Source organism: Diabrotica undecimpunctata, chromosome 3 (genome assembly GCF_040954645.1).
Source record: "Diabrotica undecimpunctata isolate CICGRU chromosome 3, icDiaUnde3, whole genome shotgun sequence".
Lineage (NCBI taxonomy): Eukaryota > Metazoa > Arthropoda > Insecta > Coleoptera > Chrysomelidae > Diabrotica > Diabrotica undecimpunctata.
In genome coordinates this window covers 162553516-162568409 of record NC_092805.1, presented here as the reverse complement: position 1 = coordinate 162568409, position 14894 = coordinate 162553516, and the positions used below count along the sequence as shown (strand labels likewise).

General features: G+C 31.7%; 1 protein-coding gene across 1 annotated transcript in view; it reads right to left on the bottom strand.

Annotated features, from left to right (window-relative positions):
• LOC140437739 (scoloptoxin SSD14-like) overlaps positions 1-9905 on the bottom strand; it is a 37692-nt gene extending 27787 nt beyond the window's left edge. Inside the window, exon 1 of the mRNA XM_072527433.1 lies at positions 9772-9905. The gene's annotated coding sequence lies outside the window, so the exon portion shown is untranslated. The remainder of the gene's footprint in view (positions 1-9771) is intronic.
• Between the last annotated feature and the right edge of the window lie 4989 nt (positions 9906-14894).

The following is a 14894-nucleotide window of genomic DNA, read 5'->3' as shown; positions in this document are numbered from 1 at the left end:
TTTGTTCTGTCTCCACTAAAATGTTTCCTTGTTTGTCCAATAGTATGCTTGAGGTTTTTTGTTTTGCTACCCCAGCTTTTCGAGGATACCATACTGAAAAACGGTCAGATAATTTCTTATCAACAATTTAATTGTTTAAATGAGTGTTTATCCTAAACTATTAGAAATATTTAATATTACTTTACTGAAAATCTAGCTGGTGTTATACTTATAGTTAGCTAAGTTTTAGAAAACCTCAAAATGAACATTTTAAGCGTTGAAAATTAATTTTTGACCAAGATTTTGAACTTTTAATACCGCGATTTTAATGTGGATTTAGAGATGCGTATTATTTTATCATTATAAATTAAAAAGTTATAGCAGTTTATATTTAAAATTTTTGTTAAAAAGTGGTGAATCGATTTGTTTATAAGAATTTTAAACAAAATTGAGGTGTAAACGATGGACGTTTGGTTAATGGAAGTTATAGAACAAGTCAAAACGAACAGTTTAAGTTTTGGTTAAATGTTTCTATGTTAATTTTTTGCCGAGGTATTGAAAATTGATTTACGCGTGCGGTTTACGAGCGCCAGCACTCACAGCGAGCTGACCGTGCGCCTCGGAGCGTGTTATTAAAAGTTCCAAATCTTGGTCAAAAATTAAAATGGAAACATTTACCAAAGCTTAAAATGTTGGTTTTGAGTTCTTCTATAACTTTGATTAGTCAGATTTTCAAAGTGTGCAGCTTATTTTTGTATAAATCTCTTATAAACAAATTAATTCGCAACTTTTTAGAGACTTTTTAACGTTTAATTGGTATAACTTTTTTATTAATACACATAAAGTAATTTTGCAAAGTTTTTTTTTAAGCTAAGGCAATTATCTTTAACGTGAGGTGGTTATGAAAGTTTATGGCACGTATTAAAGTTGAGTTATACTTGGAAAAGCTCCATCGAATGCCTATTTTGCATTGTTTTTCACGAAATTTGTTACACCTCCGGTTCTAACTATCGGATCAAAGTTTACCAAACGCCAAATTGTTAACTTTTTTAAAAAATGAACAATTTTGGTAAAATTAAATATCTTTGATAGTTTATTAGATACAATTATTTAAACAATTAAATTGTTAATAAAAAATTAACCCCTCCTGGCTCCTGGACTAAAAATATTAATTGATCATCATTCACTAAAACCCCGCCGAGACGACCCTTCGGCAAATAAGCTTTCCTTTTAAATCTCCTTTGTGATAACTAACAAAATTAATAAAAAAAAAACTAAAATAAAAAAATAAAAAAAAAATAAAAAATAAAAAAAAATAAAAAAAAACAAATAATAAAATTAAAAAAAAAATAAAAAAAAATAATAATAATCAAAAACCAAACAATATAGTTAAAAAAAATACAGTTACGTTATAAGGATAATCAATAATATAATATTGAGTATTATGTATAATAATAATGTGTTGTTCATTAAATATAAGATAATATTAGATACGCATTAAGTGAAAATTAATACTTAACTGAAGCATTTTCCTTATAACTTTCACACATTTGTTCTGGCTATAGTTTATTTTTATGAACGAGAGAGTAATTAGCATAATTTTAACTGGTACCTCCGACCACTCCATGGGCGTGCTCAAGATTAATTGAAAAATTACTTTGAATAATTATTGTAAAAAATAAATGAATTATTTCACTGTTATAAAGTGTTATGTGTATGTAAACAAAAGTGACCTCTTTTATCACACACTATATTAGAACTGACTGGCCTACATTAAAAAGGGTTTTAAAAAATTCACATTTTTTTTAATTTTTAAAAATTACAAAAGAGAAAAAGAGTTTTTAAAACCGTCTAAGGTATGTTAAATAGATGAATAAAAATATTAATATAAAACTTACAGCTACTTGTTACAAATCCAAATCAGATTCAGAAGATGAACTTTCAGAACCAAGATTTATAATAACTGGCTCGATCATTTTATCAGTAATATTGTCCAGCTTCCACATTTTTTCCTCTTCTTTAATAGTGTGATTTACTGCCTTTTTCCAGTTTTCAGGTTTTACATTATTTACGGCCTCCAAAAACAACTGTTTAACATCATGAATTTTAAAAGTGGTATTTTTTCTTGAAACTTCACTCTTTATCTGTGCCCATACCAGTTCAATCGGGTTTAATTCACAATGATATGGTGAGGATCTAAGTACTGTCATTCCACGATTTTTGGCAATTTCATCAATTTCGTATTTTTTAAATTTTTCTTTATGAAGGGCACACAACGAATAAAGTTTCTTTCTTATAGATCCGGGATGGTACGTAATATTTTTTGAACTCAGCCAATTCTGCAAGTCTTTTTTTAACCACTTGGTTGTGGGCAGTCCTTCTATAAGTCTGGAGTGATAACTTGCATTATCCATTACTATTACACAGTTCTTCGGAAGAAGATCTATCATTTGTTCGAACCATTCTTGAAAGACATCAGCGTTCATGTCTTCATGGTAGTCACCGGTACGAGTTGATTCAAAAGTTAATAAACCACCTTCAACAAAACCGTCTGAACTGCCAATGTGTACTATTATCAGCCTGCGTCCCTTTCCTGATGGTGGGTTTAAACCAGTAGATAAGTTATTTACAAAAGCGTGCCTTTGACTTGTAACAGTTTCATCCTGCCAAAATTTATTTGGTGTATGACCCTCGTTGATCCATGTTTCATCAAGATAAAATATTTTTCTTTTTTGGTTTCTTATTTCCTTTATGGTTCTTAGAAAATGTCTTCTCCATATGACAATATCGCTTCTTTCTAATAAAATAGACTTTCTGGGATTCTTTTTCCAGCGGAAGCCTATTTCTTTTAAAAGTTTCCATAACGTACTTCGACTCATTTCTGGGTAATCCTTATCATCTCGAACTGAGACAAGAACTTTATCCAATGTTGGAAATTCTTGTCTAAAGAAGAATTCATGCACTTTCCGTCGAAGTCCTTCTTTAAAATGATATTCTATTTGAAATTTTGGTTTCCCTGGAGCATTACGTGGCATTTGAAAACTACCACATTTCTCTTCTTTAATAACTCTGTAAATCGTAGATTTCCCAACACCAAGTGTACTGCTAACTAACTCAACGGTCTCATCAACACTTTCACATAAACGTTTGTCTGTAAATGATTTAAAACAATTAAATATTAATGTTTTTTCATTAACTGTTAAAGGACCAATTTTTCGGCGTTTACACGGCACTTCCAAATTTTCCATAACACTAGTATACACAATAAACTGCACCTTGCAACTGAAGTACCTACTTTTAGTGAACTGTTAAGAATTTTGAATACGCCACTTGGACCTTCCTACAAAATGGAAAAACCCACTATCACATTTTCTGTGGAATAAGTTTAGAAGGTAATTATCTAGTCAATTACTGTCGTAGATTCCTGGAATTAAAGAATTAAATGTTTGATTGTTGAAACCCTTACTTCGTGGAATGCACTCATTTCAGATAAAATAAAACGTTTTATTTTATCTAAAGAATTAAACTTTATTTTGCAAATAGGTAGGTACTTATTAAACTTTTATTGGTTATATATAACCAATAAAATAAACATCTTACATTTCTTGCAAATTCATTAGTACCTGTTAACCTCTATCACTCCGACACTGGCAACCTTATTTAGGGATTAGACCCTCACAACTATTGTATTCTATTCTGCTCCAACCTTTATACCTGGTGGTCATAGTCAATTTAAAATTGTTTTCCTATATACTTCTGTAAACTTATTGACAAATATCTGTTTTTCATTGAGTCACCCGTATCAACAGTTTAGGGATTTGCATACATAATTTATTGTTTTATTACTCTCTCATACATAAAAATACACTATAATTGGCTTAGTTCCAGTGCCATAAAACAAAACACACACACACACATCCACTAAAACACGTAAGTACTTTCAATTACTTTGATTGTTACATAACTTTCGACAAACATAGAAATACTGAGCGCAGAATTGACAGATTTCAGTAAACAACTTAAGATACGCAAACGACACCGTCATTATTGCGGAGAGTGCTGAGGGTTTGCAACGACTTTGAATGCCATAACCAGAGAAGGAAATAGCTTGGGGCTGAATATAAACAGCGCCGGTTTAACCAGGGGTCTTTTCGGGGCTGTAGCACCGGGCGGTTGAAGGTTACAGGGCGGTACGCGCAAAGCGTACCTTTAAACTTTCTTTAAAGATCCAGCACTTTGGCAAGATTGCCATATTAATGCAGAAATGATTCCAGAAAAATTGGTCGATCAGAATCTTACAGATATGGACTTTTCAATGTCAAAAAGAAATTTCGGCGAACAAAACAGGTATGCAAGTAAGTAAATATTTTACAAAAAACTGGTTAATAGAGAAGTGGTTCACCGCGATTCTGCAATTTACTCCGAGAGCACTGGCAATATATTTTGTCTTTATTATGTCTTAGTTGAAAAAAAAGAACCAATTTAAAACAGGATTTTCATTATGGAATAAAAGTAAGGAAAGATTCGACGAACATGAAAGATTCAATCATCATATAGAAAATCTGAAAATTTATACCACTCACTTATTAAAGCAAGGAATAGTTGATCTAGAACTCGAAAAGAAAATTAGCACTGCGAAAGAATATTGGGTTAAAAAACTAGAAAGAATTATAGGTGTAAAAAAGTTTCTGGCTACCAAGGAATTGGAATTTAGAGGTACTCATGAAAGAATTGGCGAAAAACGGAATGGAAACTACTTAGGTTTACTGGAACTTTTGTCAAAAATGATCCATTTTTAAAAGATCATATTACTAAACGAGCAAATTTACGACATTAATATTCGTATCTACAACAAACAGGTAGAACCCGTACAAAAATTTTAGTATCTGGGTTGCTGGATAACAAACGATTACGATTGACTACGAAGTTGAAATACATGCTCGAATAGAGTATGCTTTTCAGAGAATGAAAAAATTCCTAATAAACTCTACCTTATTGTTGGATATCCGATACCAATACCAAAAACATTCATTTATTCCATATTGCTGTATGGAGTGGAAACATGGACTCTTGGAATCACAGTATGAGACGTGTAGAAGCCTTCGAGATGTGGGTTTTTCAAAGGATGCTAAAGATCTCTTGGATAGAGCACATGACCAACAACGAGGTGCTGAGAAGAATGGGGACTGAGAGAGAACTCTTAAATATTGTAAAAACCAGAAAAACGAGTTATCTAGAACATATTTACAGAGGAGAAAAATACAGCTTTCTACGACTAATAATGGAAGGGAAACTTTAAGGAAGAAGAGGTCCAGGAAGAAGAAAATACTCCTGACTGAAAAATGTAAGCGACTGGACAGAACAGCTCAACATAGAGAGTCATTTGCTGTAGTTATAGCCAACTTTTAGTAATGGAGACGGCACCTTAAGAAGATAATAAAGAATAAAATAAGAAAAGATACAATAATAAAACTATAAGACAATAAAACTAATACTGCCGAATCATAATCTCAAACAATGGATAAGTGAATATGAATAATTGAAAAAGCTAGCGGTTAACAGAAGAAAAAATTCACGAAAATTCGAAAATAATAGTTAAATATAAGACTTATATAAAAAAAGAAAGGAAAATTCGTAAAACAGCAGAGAATGGAAGACACAAAAGAAATGAATAGTAAGTATGCGACAAATCACGAGAAAATAAACAATTATTTTGACTAGTATTAATTTGTTTAAATTAAAATTAAAAAAAGATGCTTATTTTTATCATTAAAAAAATAATTAAAGTTGATTCAGAGTATATTTACCTGATTTTAAAAAACTAATGAAACATAACAAACGTACATAGTAAACTAACTATTGATTGCTGATTTTATTTGTAAAATTATTTTGGCTTAAATACATACCTCTACCTTGCCAACTCCAGGACAATATTTGGAAAACATTTTTCGCATACTAAATAACAACTTACGAAAATTAATATGCAAATTAATGTCTTAAACATAACCATAATGATATTATAAACGATTATAACAAAAATTAATGATAAATAAAATTGGGCTGGCCATGTTTTTAAATGTTGAGAGAACATTAACGATTCCTCGGGTTATAGGTCTATAAACTTAAAAATTAGTATTATAATGTTGATCTGCACATGTCCATATCATATTAAAACGCTTGCAAGTCCATGAAATAAAGTGTTAGGAGTGTATCTGGCTTTTTTCTATATTGTAATAACACAAAAGTTAATTTAATCGCGTACTAGGAATAGCCAGAAAATAAAGTACAAACTATGTATAAAAGTCAATTGATTTTATACTCGTTCAATATATACGTCTTGTCTTACAGCTGAGTCCATATTTTATATGTCCCAGGGACCGTTGCCAAAAAGGGTAGCGATGATGTTTGTTCACTGCTTCATCACTATATCTACGACTATCTTGATCGATAAGTATGAAACTTGAATATATTCTGCGACTCCTTGCGGAGGACAGAATAAAAACTACACTGTTCTTCGGTTTATTCATAACATTGTGGACTCTATCCAAATAACTTTTCCAGTTAGGAGACATTCCTACCTGAAATGTGACAAAGATTTTGGTCTTGTCAATCAAGTATCAAAAGCCGAACTTTTTCAAGACTGGACAGAAGTGTATAAAACTGCTAGACGAAAACCATCACCGTTTCATGTTGAAAAATGTCCTCAAGAGTATTTTCGAAAGTGGACTGAAAATTTACGCAAGCATTATAAAAATAAATGCCCTTTTCAACTCGACCCATCCGCGAGGTAAAAGCTGTTAGGGATCATCCTCGTCTTTTGTACTACAGAACAACATTCAATGAAACTTGGGAGACCACAGTAATAACACAGCAGAGATTGACTACCCCCAAATTGCCAGAAATGGAATTTGAGCTACCTCCATATGCTTATACAGGTAAAACCCTCCAATTTATTAGTTTTATAAAGCTTACTTTTATTATTTTTTTAGCACTTTTGCCGATCAGTCAAGCGAAATATGCAGACCTGCAGCATCTAAAAAAAATTTGTGGTTCAGATGCCCAACGTTATTTTGATGAACTTCTGCATCAATAATTTAGAGATTCATTATAGCCAAATCTCGTGTAGAAGCTACAAAATTGTTGGAAAGAACTATTTTTAAGTTCTTCTACATAAACATTATTTTTATAATAATCGTTGTTTGTTTTCTGAAATAAAATGCATTTTTGTATCAACCTTGTTACTACTTTTCTTGACATGTCTCCTTTTTTACTTTTGAATATTTTGAATTAATGTGTAAAATTTCTAAATAGTTAGCAAAATAAAGAAAGAAGAATAATTTATGTTTTTGCAATTCAACTGAAACCTTACATTTAACCTCTGGTAATACCTTGATCAATAATAACCTTTTTTTTGGCTAATGTATTTTTTATTTGTCATCAATGTTTGTTTTGAAAGAAAAAAAATGGTTTTATATTGTTTTTATTGAAAAAAACAGAAAACAAATCAAATTGTTGATAAAACAGACATACGAAAACAAATGAAAAATACAGAACGTGGTAAAAAATCAGTGAAATTTCAATGACGAATATCGTGTATTGCCTCCCCTTGCTCTAATAACCTCTTGCAGACGACGGGGCATACTCTCAATTCTTCTCCGGATTACATGTTGTGGTATGTTATTCCACTCTCTCACTAACAGACCCTTAAGCTCCTGTGCGTTGTTAGGAGGAGGTGTATGGGTTTGAATACGTTTTTTGAAATCGTCCCAGAGATGTTCGATGGGATTCTGGTCCGGAGACCTAGCTGGCCAGGGTACTCTCGTAATTCCAACTTCGTCCAAGTATTACATACTGATCCTGGCAATGTGCGGTCGCACGTTGTCCTGCATAAAAACGGCATTTTCTCTAAGCCCTGCCATGTTGGGCATAACATGTTCTTCCGGAATCTCCGAAATGTACCTTCGTTCAGTTAGGGACCCATTTTCGATGAAGGGTAATTCTGTGTGGAAGTCGGAAGATATACCTCCCCAAGCCATGACCGAGCCTCCACCAAATGGCATTCTTGGAGCAATGCAAGCTTGTGAAAATCGTTTACCAGTTCTCCTCCAAACTGTTACACGTCCATCGGATCCAGTTAGGCAGAAACGGGATTCATCTGAGAATAACACTTTGCTACAATCGTTAATTACCCAATGCGCGTATTGTCGAGCAAAAGCTAGTCGTGCAACTCGAGGCACCCGGCGAAGTGGCGGTCCTCTAGCCATTACCCGAGAAGATAGTCAAGAAGAACGAAGTCTTCTTCTGACTATTGCAACACTAAAATTGCGATTTCGTACTTCCTCTAGACGATTTTGATGCATAACCGCAGTTGAGGTCCGGTTTCGTAAAGCCTGTAACACAAGGAAACGGTCATCTAGTGCCTTGGTCGTTCTTCTTCGTCCAGAGCCAGGTCGCCTGGTTAGCAAACTTGCCTCCTGAAAGCGTTGAAGCACTAGTTGAACCGTAGAAAGGCTTACGCCAACAGTTCTTGCGACTTGCCGTTGAGTGTGACCGTCTTCCACAAGTGCAACAATTTGTGAAGTTTCAACAACAGTCAAAGGCATTTTTGTCAAAAAATAAACACTAATAATGGCGCTAATAAACACTAATGGTGGCAATAATAAACGTTCGTTGCATTTGAACAGAAAGTCGAAGTACAAACGAGACATTTAAAACAAGCGGAGTTACAGGTAGCGTTCATTTTGGGAAGTGTGCACTTTACCGCGAAATCGGCACTATTGGAATTCTTTGTTACAAAGTAAACCGCGACAATTCTCAGAAACATGCATTAGTTTGTATTTGTGTTATTATTATTTACGATAAAGCTCGTTAAAAATGAAATATCGGTGATTTTCAAGGTGACCCGGATTTTATAATCGCGAGTGTATTAAAATCGCCTTATTTCAGAATGTGTTATTTCTGGCATACCTTCTTTTTCCTTTACCCCTCAAGTAATAAAAAGTATCATAAAATAATATTTTATTAAAATACTAAAATGTAGGGTGTTCCATTTAAGAAAACTCATTAAATACTCATTGCGAGTTTCGGTCCACCCTGTATATGTAAATTAAATATTCCGCTATATTATTAATTTTCAACAATGGTAAAATCTTTAGAAAACAAATGTTTTTTTCTACACTCCGCAGGGGTGTTAACTTTGTACAGCGAAAAAAATTAATAATAAAAAAACGTAATTAAGAAAATTAAAATAATTACGAAATTAATAAAAAAAAACGTATCTTTAAATTTTCCTCGTATAATACTGCTAAAACTTATATTGAAAAAAGGAGAACATCCAGAAGAGTCCAAAAATGTAAACATATATAGGATATTCCATTAAAAAAAAAGACAAATTTGTTCCACCTCGTCAATACGGTTGACCCTGTATATTTGAAAATATTTTTAGAGTATAGTCCTATCTGTGCTTCTACTTTAACCTAATAATTTTTTTTCATATCTCTTACGACAAATAAATAATTCCTTGCACTAATGCTGCACCCTATAAAATTGAACACCAAAGTTTTAAGGATGTCTTCCAAGTACCAATTTGAACATACCAACAAGACAGTATTGAAATTAATTACAGATTCACACCCACCCCAAATCACAGTCGCTAACACCAACTTTAAAGAGTTATTTTTAATATAATAATTATTATTTATATGTGCAAATTTAAATTTATTATTTAAAAAGTTGTTATTTTACATAAACATTTTAAATCATTAGTAGCTTGCTAATGGAATAAATACTTACAAGGATTTGACCGTCTTCTTCAAACCAAACACCTACAATAATTTAAAATTTTAAAACCGGAAAGTTTATTAAACTCTAAATCTTATCTTTGATATATTGTTGTTAACAATATCTTGGATCTAACGGATATTAAAAAAGTTATTTATAAATTTCCTTTTATGCAGAGAACCGTTGATGTCAAAGATATATATGTTTTAAATTAAGTGGTTAAAATTTGAGATAATACCAATATACGAGGATATTTACAAAAACAGAAATTTAGAAAAAAAAAGACTGCTAATAAAAGAAGACTAGAACGCTAGGATAGGAAATAATATATACAAAGTGTGTGAGTCTGCACACATAATATTTTCTCACATATTTTTCTTTAATTTCACAATCACCTTCTGACGATGTTTACCTTCTTAAAACAAGAAAAGAAGGAAAAACAACAAAACTGAAACGGTTGAACTAGAACAGGAAGAAAGCGAAAAACAAATTGGAATGAGAGAATTTCTGGATCTCTATTAGGACTAAAAAATTACATAGATAAATACAGCGATAGATGTACGAAAATGACAATCCAGAAACCAGTAAGGATTGTGTAAAAAACATTCAGCAGGAGTAAGGAAATATTAAAAATGGTCGCAAAAAAAATTACCATAGCGAACAAATATACATCCAAACCAAAAATATAGATGATTACAAAAGCATGTGCCAACTTATAGAAAAATACTACGAGGAGAAGGGTAAAATGGAATAAGTAGCTAATGGATAGAACTACAAAAATGTTGATAAAACAAAAAAGGAAGAAGTTTTGAAGAAGATGTCCAATAAATCTTCATTTTTTCATTAATCAGATTACCCCAGGACTTCTATGGGACAGGAATGACTATCAGACTTGCCGTTGCTGTCTATTCTTCTTCGTGTAGTGTCTATCCGTTTCGGATATTGGCGACCATTATGGCAGTCTGTATTTTGCAAACTGTGGCTCTGAAAAAATTTGTGGTTGTTGGGTTCAACCACATACGTAGATTTTTCAGCCAGAAAATTCTTCGCCTTCCTAGTCCGCGTTTTTCTTTTACTTTCCTTGAAGAATTAATTGCAGCAATATATATCTTTTGCTGTTCCTCATGATCTGACCAACGTATTCAATTTTGTCTGTTTTTATTGTGGTTAACTCTTTTCCTTTTAATCTACAGATACATAAAATCTAGAGAAATTTAGATCTTATTTAGCTATGGATGCTTTAATAAATAAGTTGACCGCACAAAAGGTGAAAAAAGTCCATTTTTAAATTATCTGGGTAACATATTATTGGCTCGCAAAAGCATTTATATTTGTATACTTTATTAATATAATTAATAAATATTTTGACAATCGTATTTGCTTCTTTTGTTAAACATTTTTTAGCACTATCATATATCAGTCATGTAAAAGGGCCGTTACAAACTTTGCTAAGGGGGTCCCTGTTGGGCTAGCTACGCCACTAATAAGGCAACGCAATATCTCCAAAGATTTTTCTTCTATCCCTAGATTTTAAGATGTTCAAAACTATAAATTGGTCAATATATGTTAAGTTAAAGTCAAAGTTAATGGCAACAAGTTAAACCATCTCAGATTCAAATGAAATCGTAGGCTTCCACGGCCAGAGTCAGAATTATAGTTTATTCGTCTTCCGGGTTTGGACCGTGTCATTTGTGAGTGACCCAAAAGTGGGATTCACTCCCCGCCTCTCGACGCGTTAGTGTTCTAAGCTGTTGGACGTGAATCCCTGTCCTGGCATTTGGTTTTCACCTCTGGCTGCGGTAAGTAGTTGAGTTACTGTGACCAAACGCCCATCTTGGTAGTTAGTATTCGCCTCTGGTTGCGTTGAGTAACTGAGTTACCGTTGCTAACTACCCATCTTCCTGTCTTTTGTTTTCTTTTTCTTTTTGTTCTCCTGAAGAAGCTACATACAATTGTAGCGAAACGTCGAGATGAACCCACTTTTGGGTCACTCACAAATGACACGGTCCAAACCCGGAAGACGAATAAACTACATCTCAGATTCACTGACGGCATCGTGATTTTAGCAAGCATATTCAAGAAACTACAAATTATGATAAAGGAACTCGCAGAAAGCTCCCAATACGTCATCCTAAAAATGAATATAACAAAAACAAAAACAATGACAAACACAGACGATTCCAGACGTATATATATATATACATATATATATATATATATATATATATATATATATATATATATATATATATATATATATATATATATATATATATATATAACTGTTTTGGATGGGTTGGAGTCAATAATAGGGCTATTGGTTAACTATTTTTTTATTCTCGAGCTTTCAATTGTGTTTACAATTATTATCAAGAGCTAAAAAAGACAAAATACTTACAAGGTTGAACTAAAAAGAAAAAACAATTTTTGTTAACTTACCAAATAAAAATTAGTTTGGTAAGTAAAAATCACTGCTTACATCTTCAAAATATTTAATACAAAAATGTTTTAATCTAATAAATGTTTCTCCGAAAAATTTTTTTTTTTTTATAATTTTGAAAACATTTCTTTAATATAAAAATAATTGAATTTATAAATAAGTTCAAATAGCAACCTATGTTTTAATTAAGATTTATAAGCTATTACTCTCACCATCCAAATAAGATGAAAATGAACCTTATAACAGGATTAAAAGAACGTGTTTTAAAACTTTCTCATCCAGATTATCTACAGGAAGATCTTCAATTATTAAAAAATATTCTAATTGAAAACTCTTATCCTCCAGATATGCTACATAGGATGCTTTTTTCAAATATTGGTAATATAAATAATTTAACACCATTTTTTGCTCAATCTCAAAACATTGTATCTAACAATCAGAACATCTATTATCATTCACTACCTTTTATATCATCATTAACACCTAAATGAATACAGACACTAAAGGTTATTGACAATATAAAAATAGCAACAAAGAACATCAAAACTATTTCATCTTTATATTCTAAAACTAAATATCCTATAGACAAATTTGAAAAAACGAATTTAGTATACAGCATTAGTTGTACTCAGTGTGAGGCTGAATATGTTGGTGAGACCGGAAGAAATCTTTCAAATCGCATTATTTCTCACAAAAGTGATTGCAGAATTAAAAAACCATCTTGTGCTTTGGCAGAACATGTAATCGATAAAGACCATATTATGGATTTTGATAACATTAAAATTTTATGTAGTGAAAGTAATAAATTTAAAAGGACTTTTTTGGAAATGGTTTGTATTAGCAAAAATGATAATAGTTTAAACAAAAGATCTGAAATTCAAAATTTAAGCAAAATTTATAATTATATTCTTTCTTTATGATTTATATATAAAACTTGTAAAATGTCATATTTAATTCTCCATATATCTGTCACATTCTTTCAGACATCTGTCAACGGTGAATAAATCTTCTTCTTTTTGTTACTAAACAAAAAAGAATGTTTAAACGAAATTTTACTTTTGGCAATATAATTGTCAAAAATAAAAATTTTATGTTGGCATTTATGACATTGAGGCTATTTGTAATTGGTTGCTATTTGAACTTATTTATAAATTCAATTATTTTTATATTAAAAAAATGTTTTCAAAATTATAAAAAAAAAAAAATTTTTCGGAGAAACATTTATTAGATTAAAACATTTTTGTATTAAATATTTTGAAGATGTAAGCAGTGATTTTTACTTACCAAACTAATTTTTATTTGGTAAGTTAACAAAAATTGTTTTTTCTTTTTAGTTCAACCTTGTAAGTATTTTGTCTTTTTTAGCTCTTGATAATAATTGTAAACACAATTGAAAGCTCGAGAATAAAAAAATAGTTAACCAATAGCCCTATTATTGACTCCAACCCATCCAAAACAGTTATATATTTGTTCCAAACGAGTCACAAGTACTTCTTTTTTCTTATATATATATATATATATATATATATATATATATATATATATATATATATATATATATATATATAGATATATATATATATAAATGACAGTGAGATAGAACAAGTCCAGGAATATATCTACTTAGGCCAAATTCTGAAACTGGACAAAGAGAACGAAAGTGCAACAATCACTTGAAGAGGAAGACTGACATGTGCAGGATTTGGAAAATTCAGTTGGATACTTAAGAGCTGCAAAATACCTCAATACTTGAAGAGCAACGTGTTCAACCAGTGCATCCTACCTATCATGATATATGGATGTCAAACATGTACCCTAACCAAGGCAAAAATGCATAAACTAGCCACAAAAAAAGGACAATGAAAAGAGCAATGTTAGGTATACGACTACGACTGTAAGATAAAAAGAGGAACGACTGAATCGACAAAAGTCGATGATAGTACAACAAAAATTTACAAACTCAAATAGAACTGCACAGGGCATACTGCTATATAAAAAGACCAACGTTGGAATGTTGCAAATAATATAACATTGGAGACCTAACAAAGGCAGACGACCAAGAGGAAGACCACAGATGAGATGGGTAGAGAGATAGTGATGAGTTGGGAGAGACCTACGTCCAAAAATGGACCATAGAATGCTAAGAAGCAGAAGAGCTTTTGAAGATACTTATGACTTGGATATGTTGTTCTTAAGACATTCCCGTATTTCTTGTTTGGTGTCATTTTCTTCTAGTTGTTTTAGTTGATTATTATTATTCTATTTGCCGTACCCCATAGGCTTCCATGGCTTCTGCACCTGTATACAAGTGGGTACCAAGTAAACTCAAGGTTTTTTGTTTATTGGGTAGTTTAAGGAATTTTTGGACTAAGTTACATATTTTTAATATTACCGCTTTTTAAATGGCAAAGTGTATTTCTATGCGCATATTGAGTTTATCTAGGTTTTTTGTAAAGAAAGATGGTATGACTCCTATGGGTGACATAGTTAAAGGAAGAATAATGGTTTTGAATTGTTTTAATATTTGCTCTATACCTATTGGTAGTGGTACGTAGTTGTTTTTTTTTTCTTCTGTTATTCTTTGGGCCTTCCAAGATGTGTTGCGTGTCATTTTTAGTAGCTATCACCTGATCTTGAAGTGCTATTGTAGTTCCTTCTGTTTCTGGTTGTAGTTCTCCTTTTGTTAGCCGTTTTT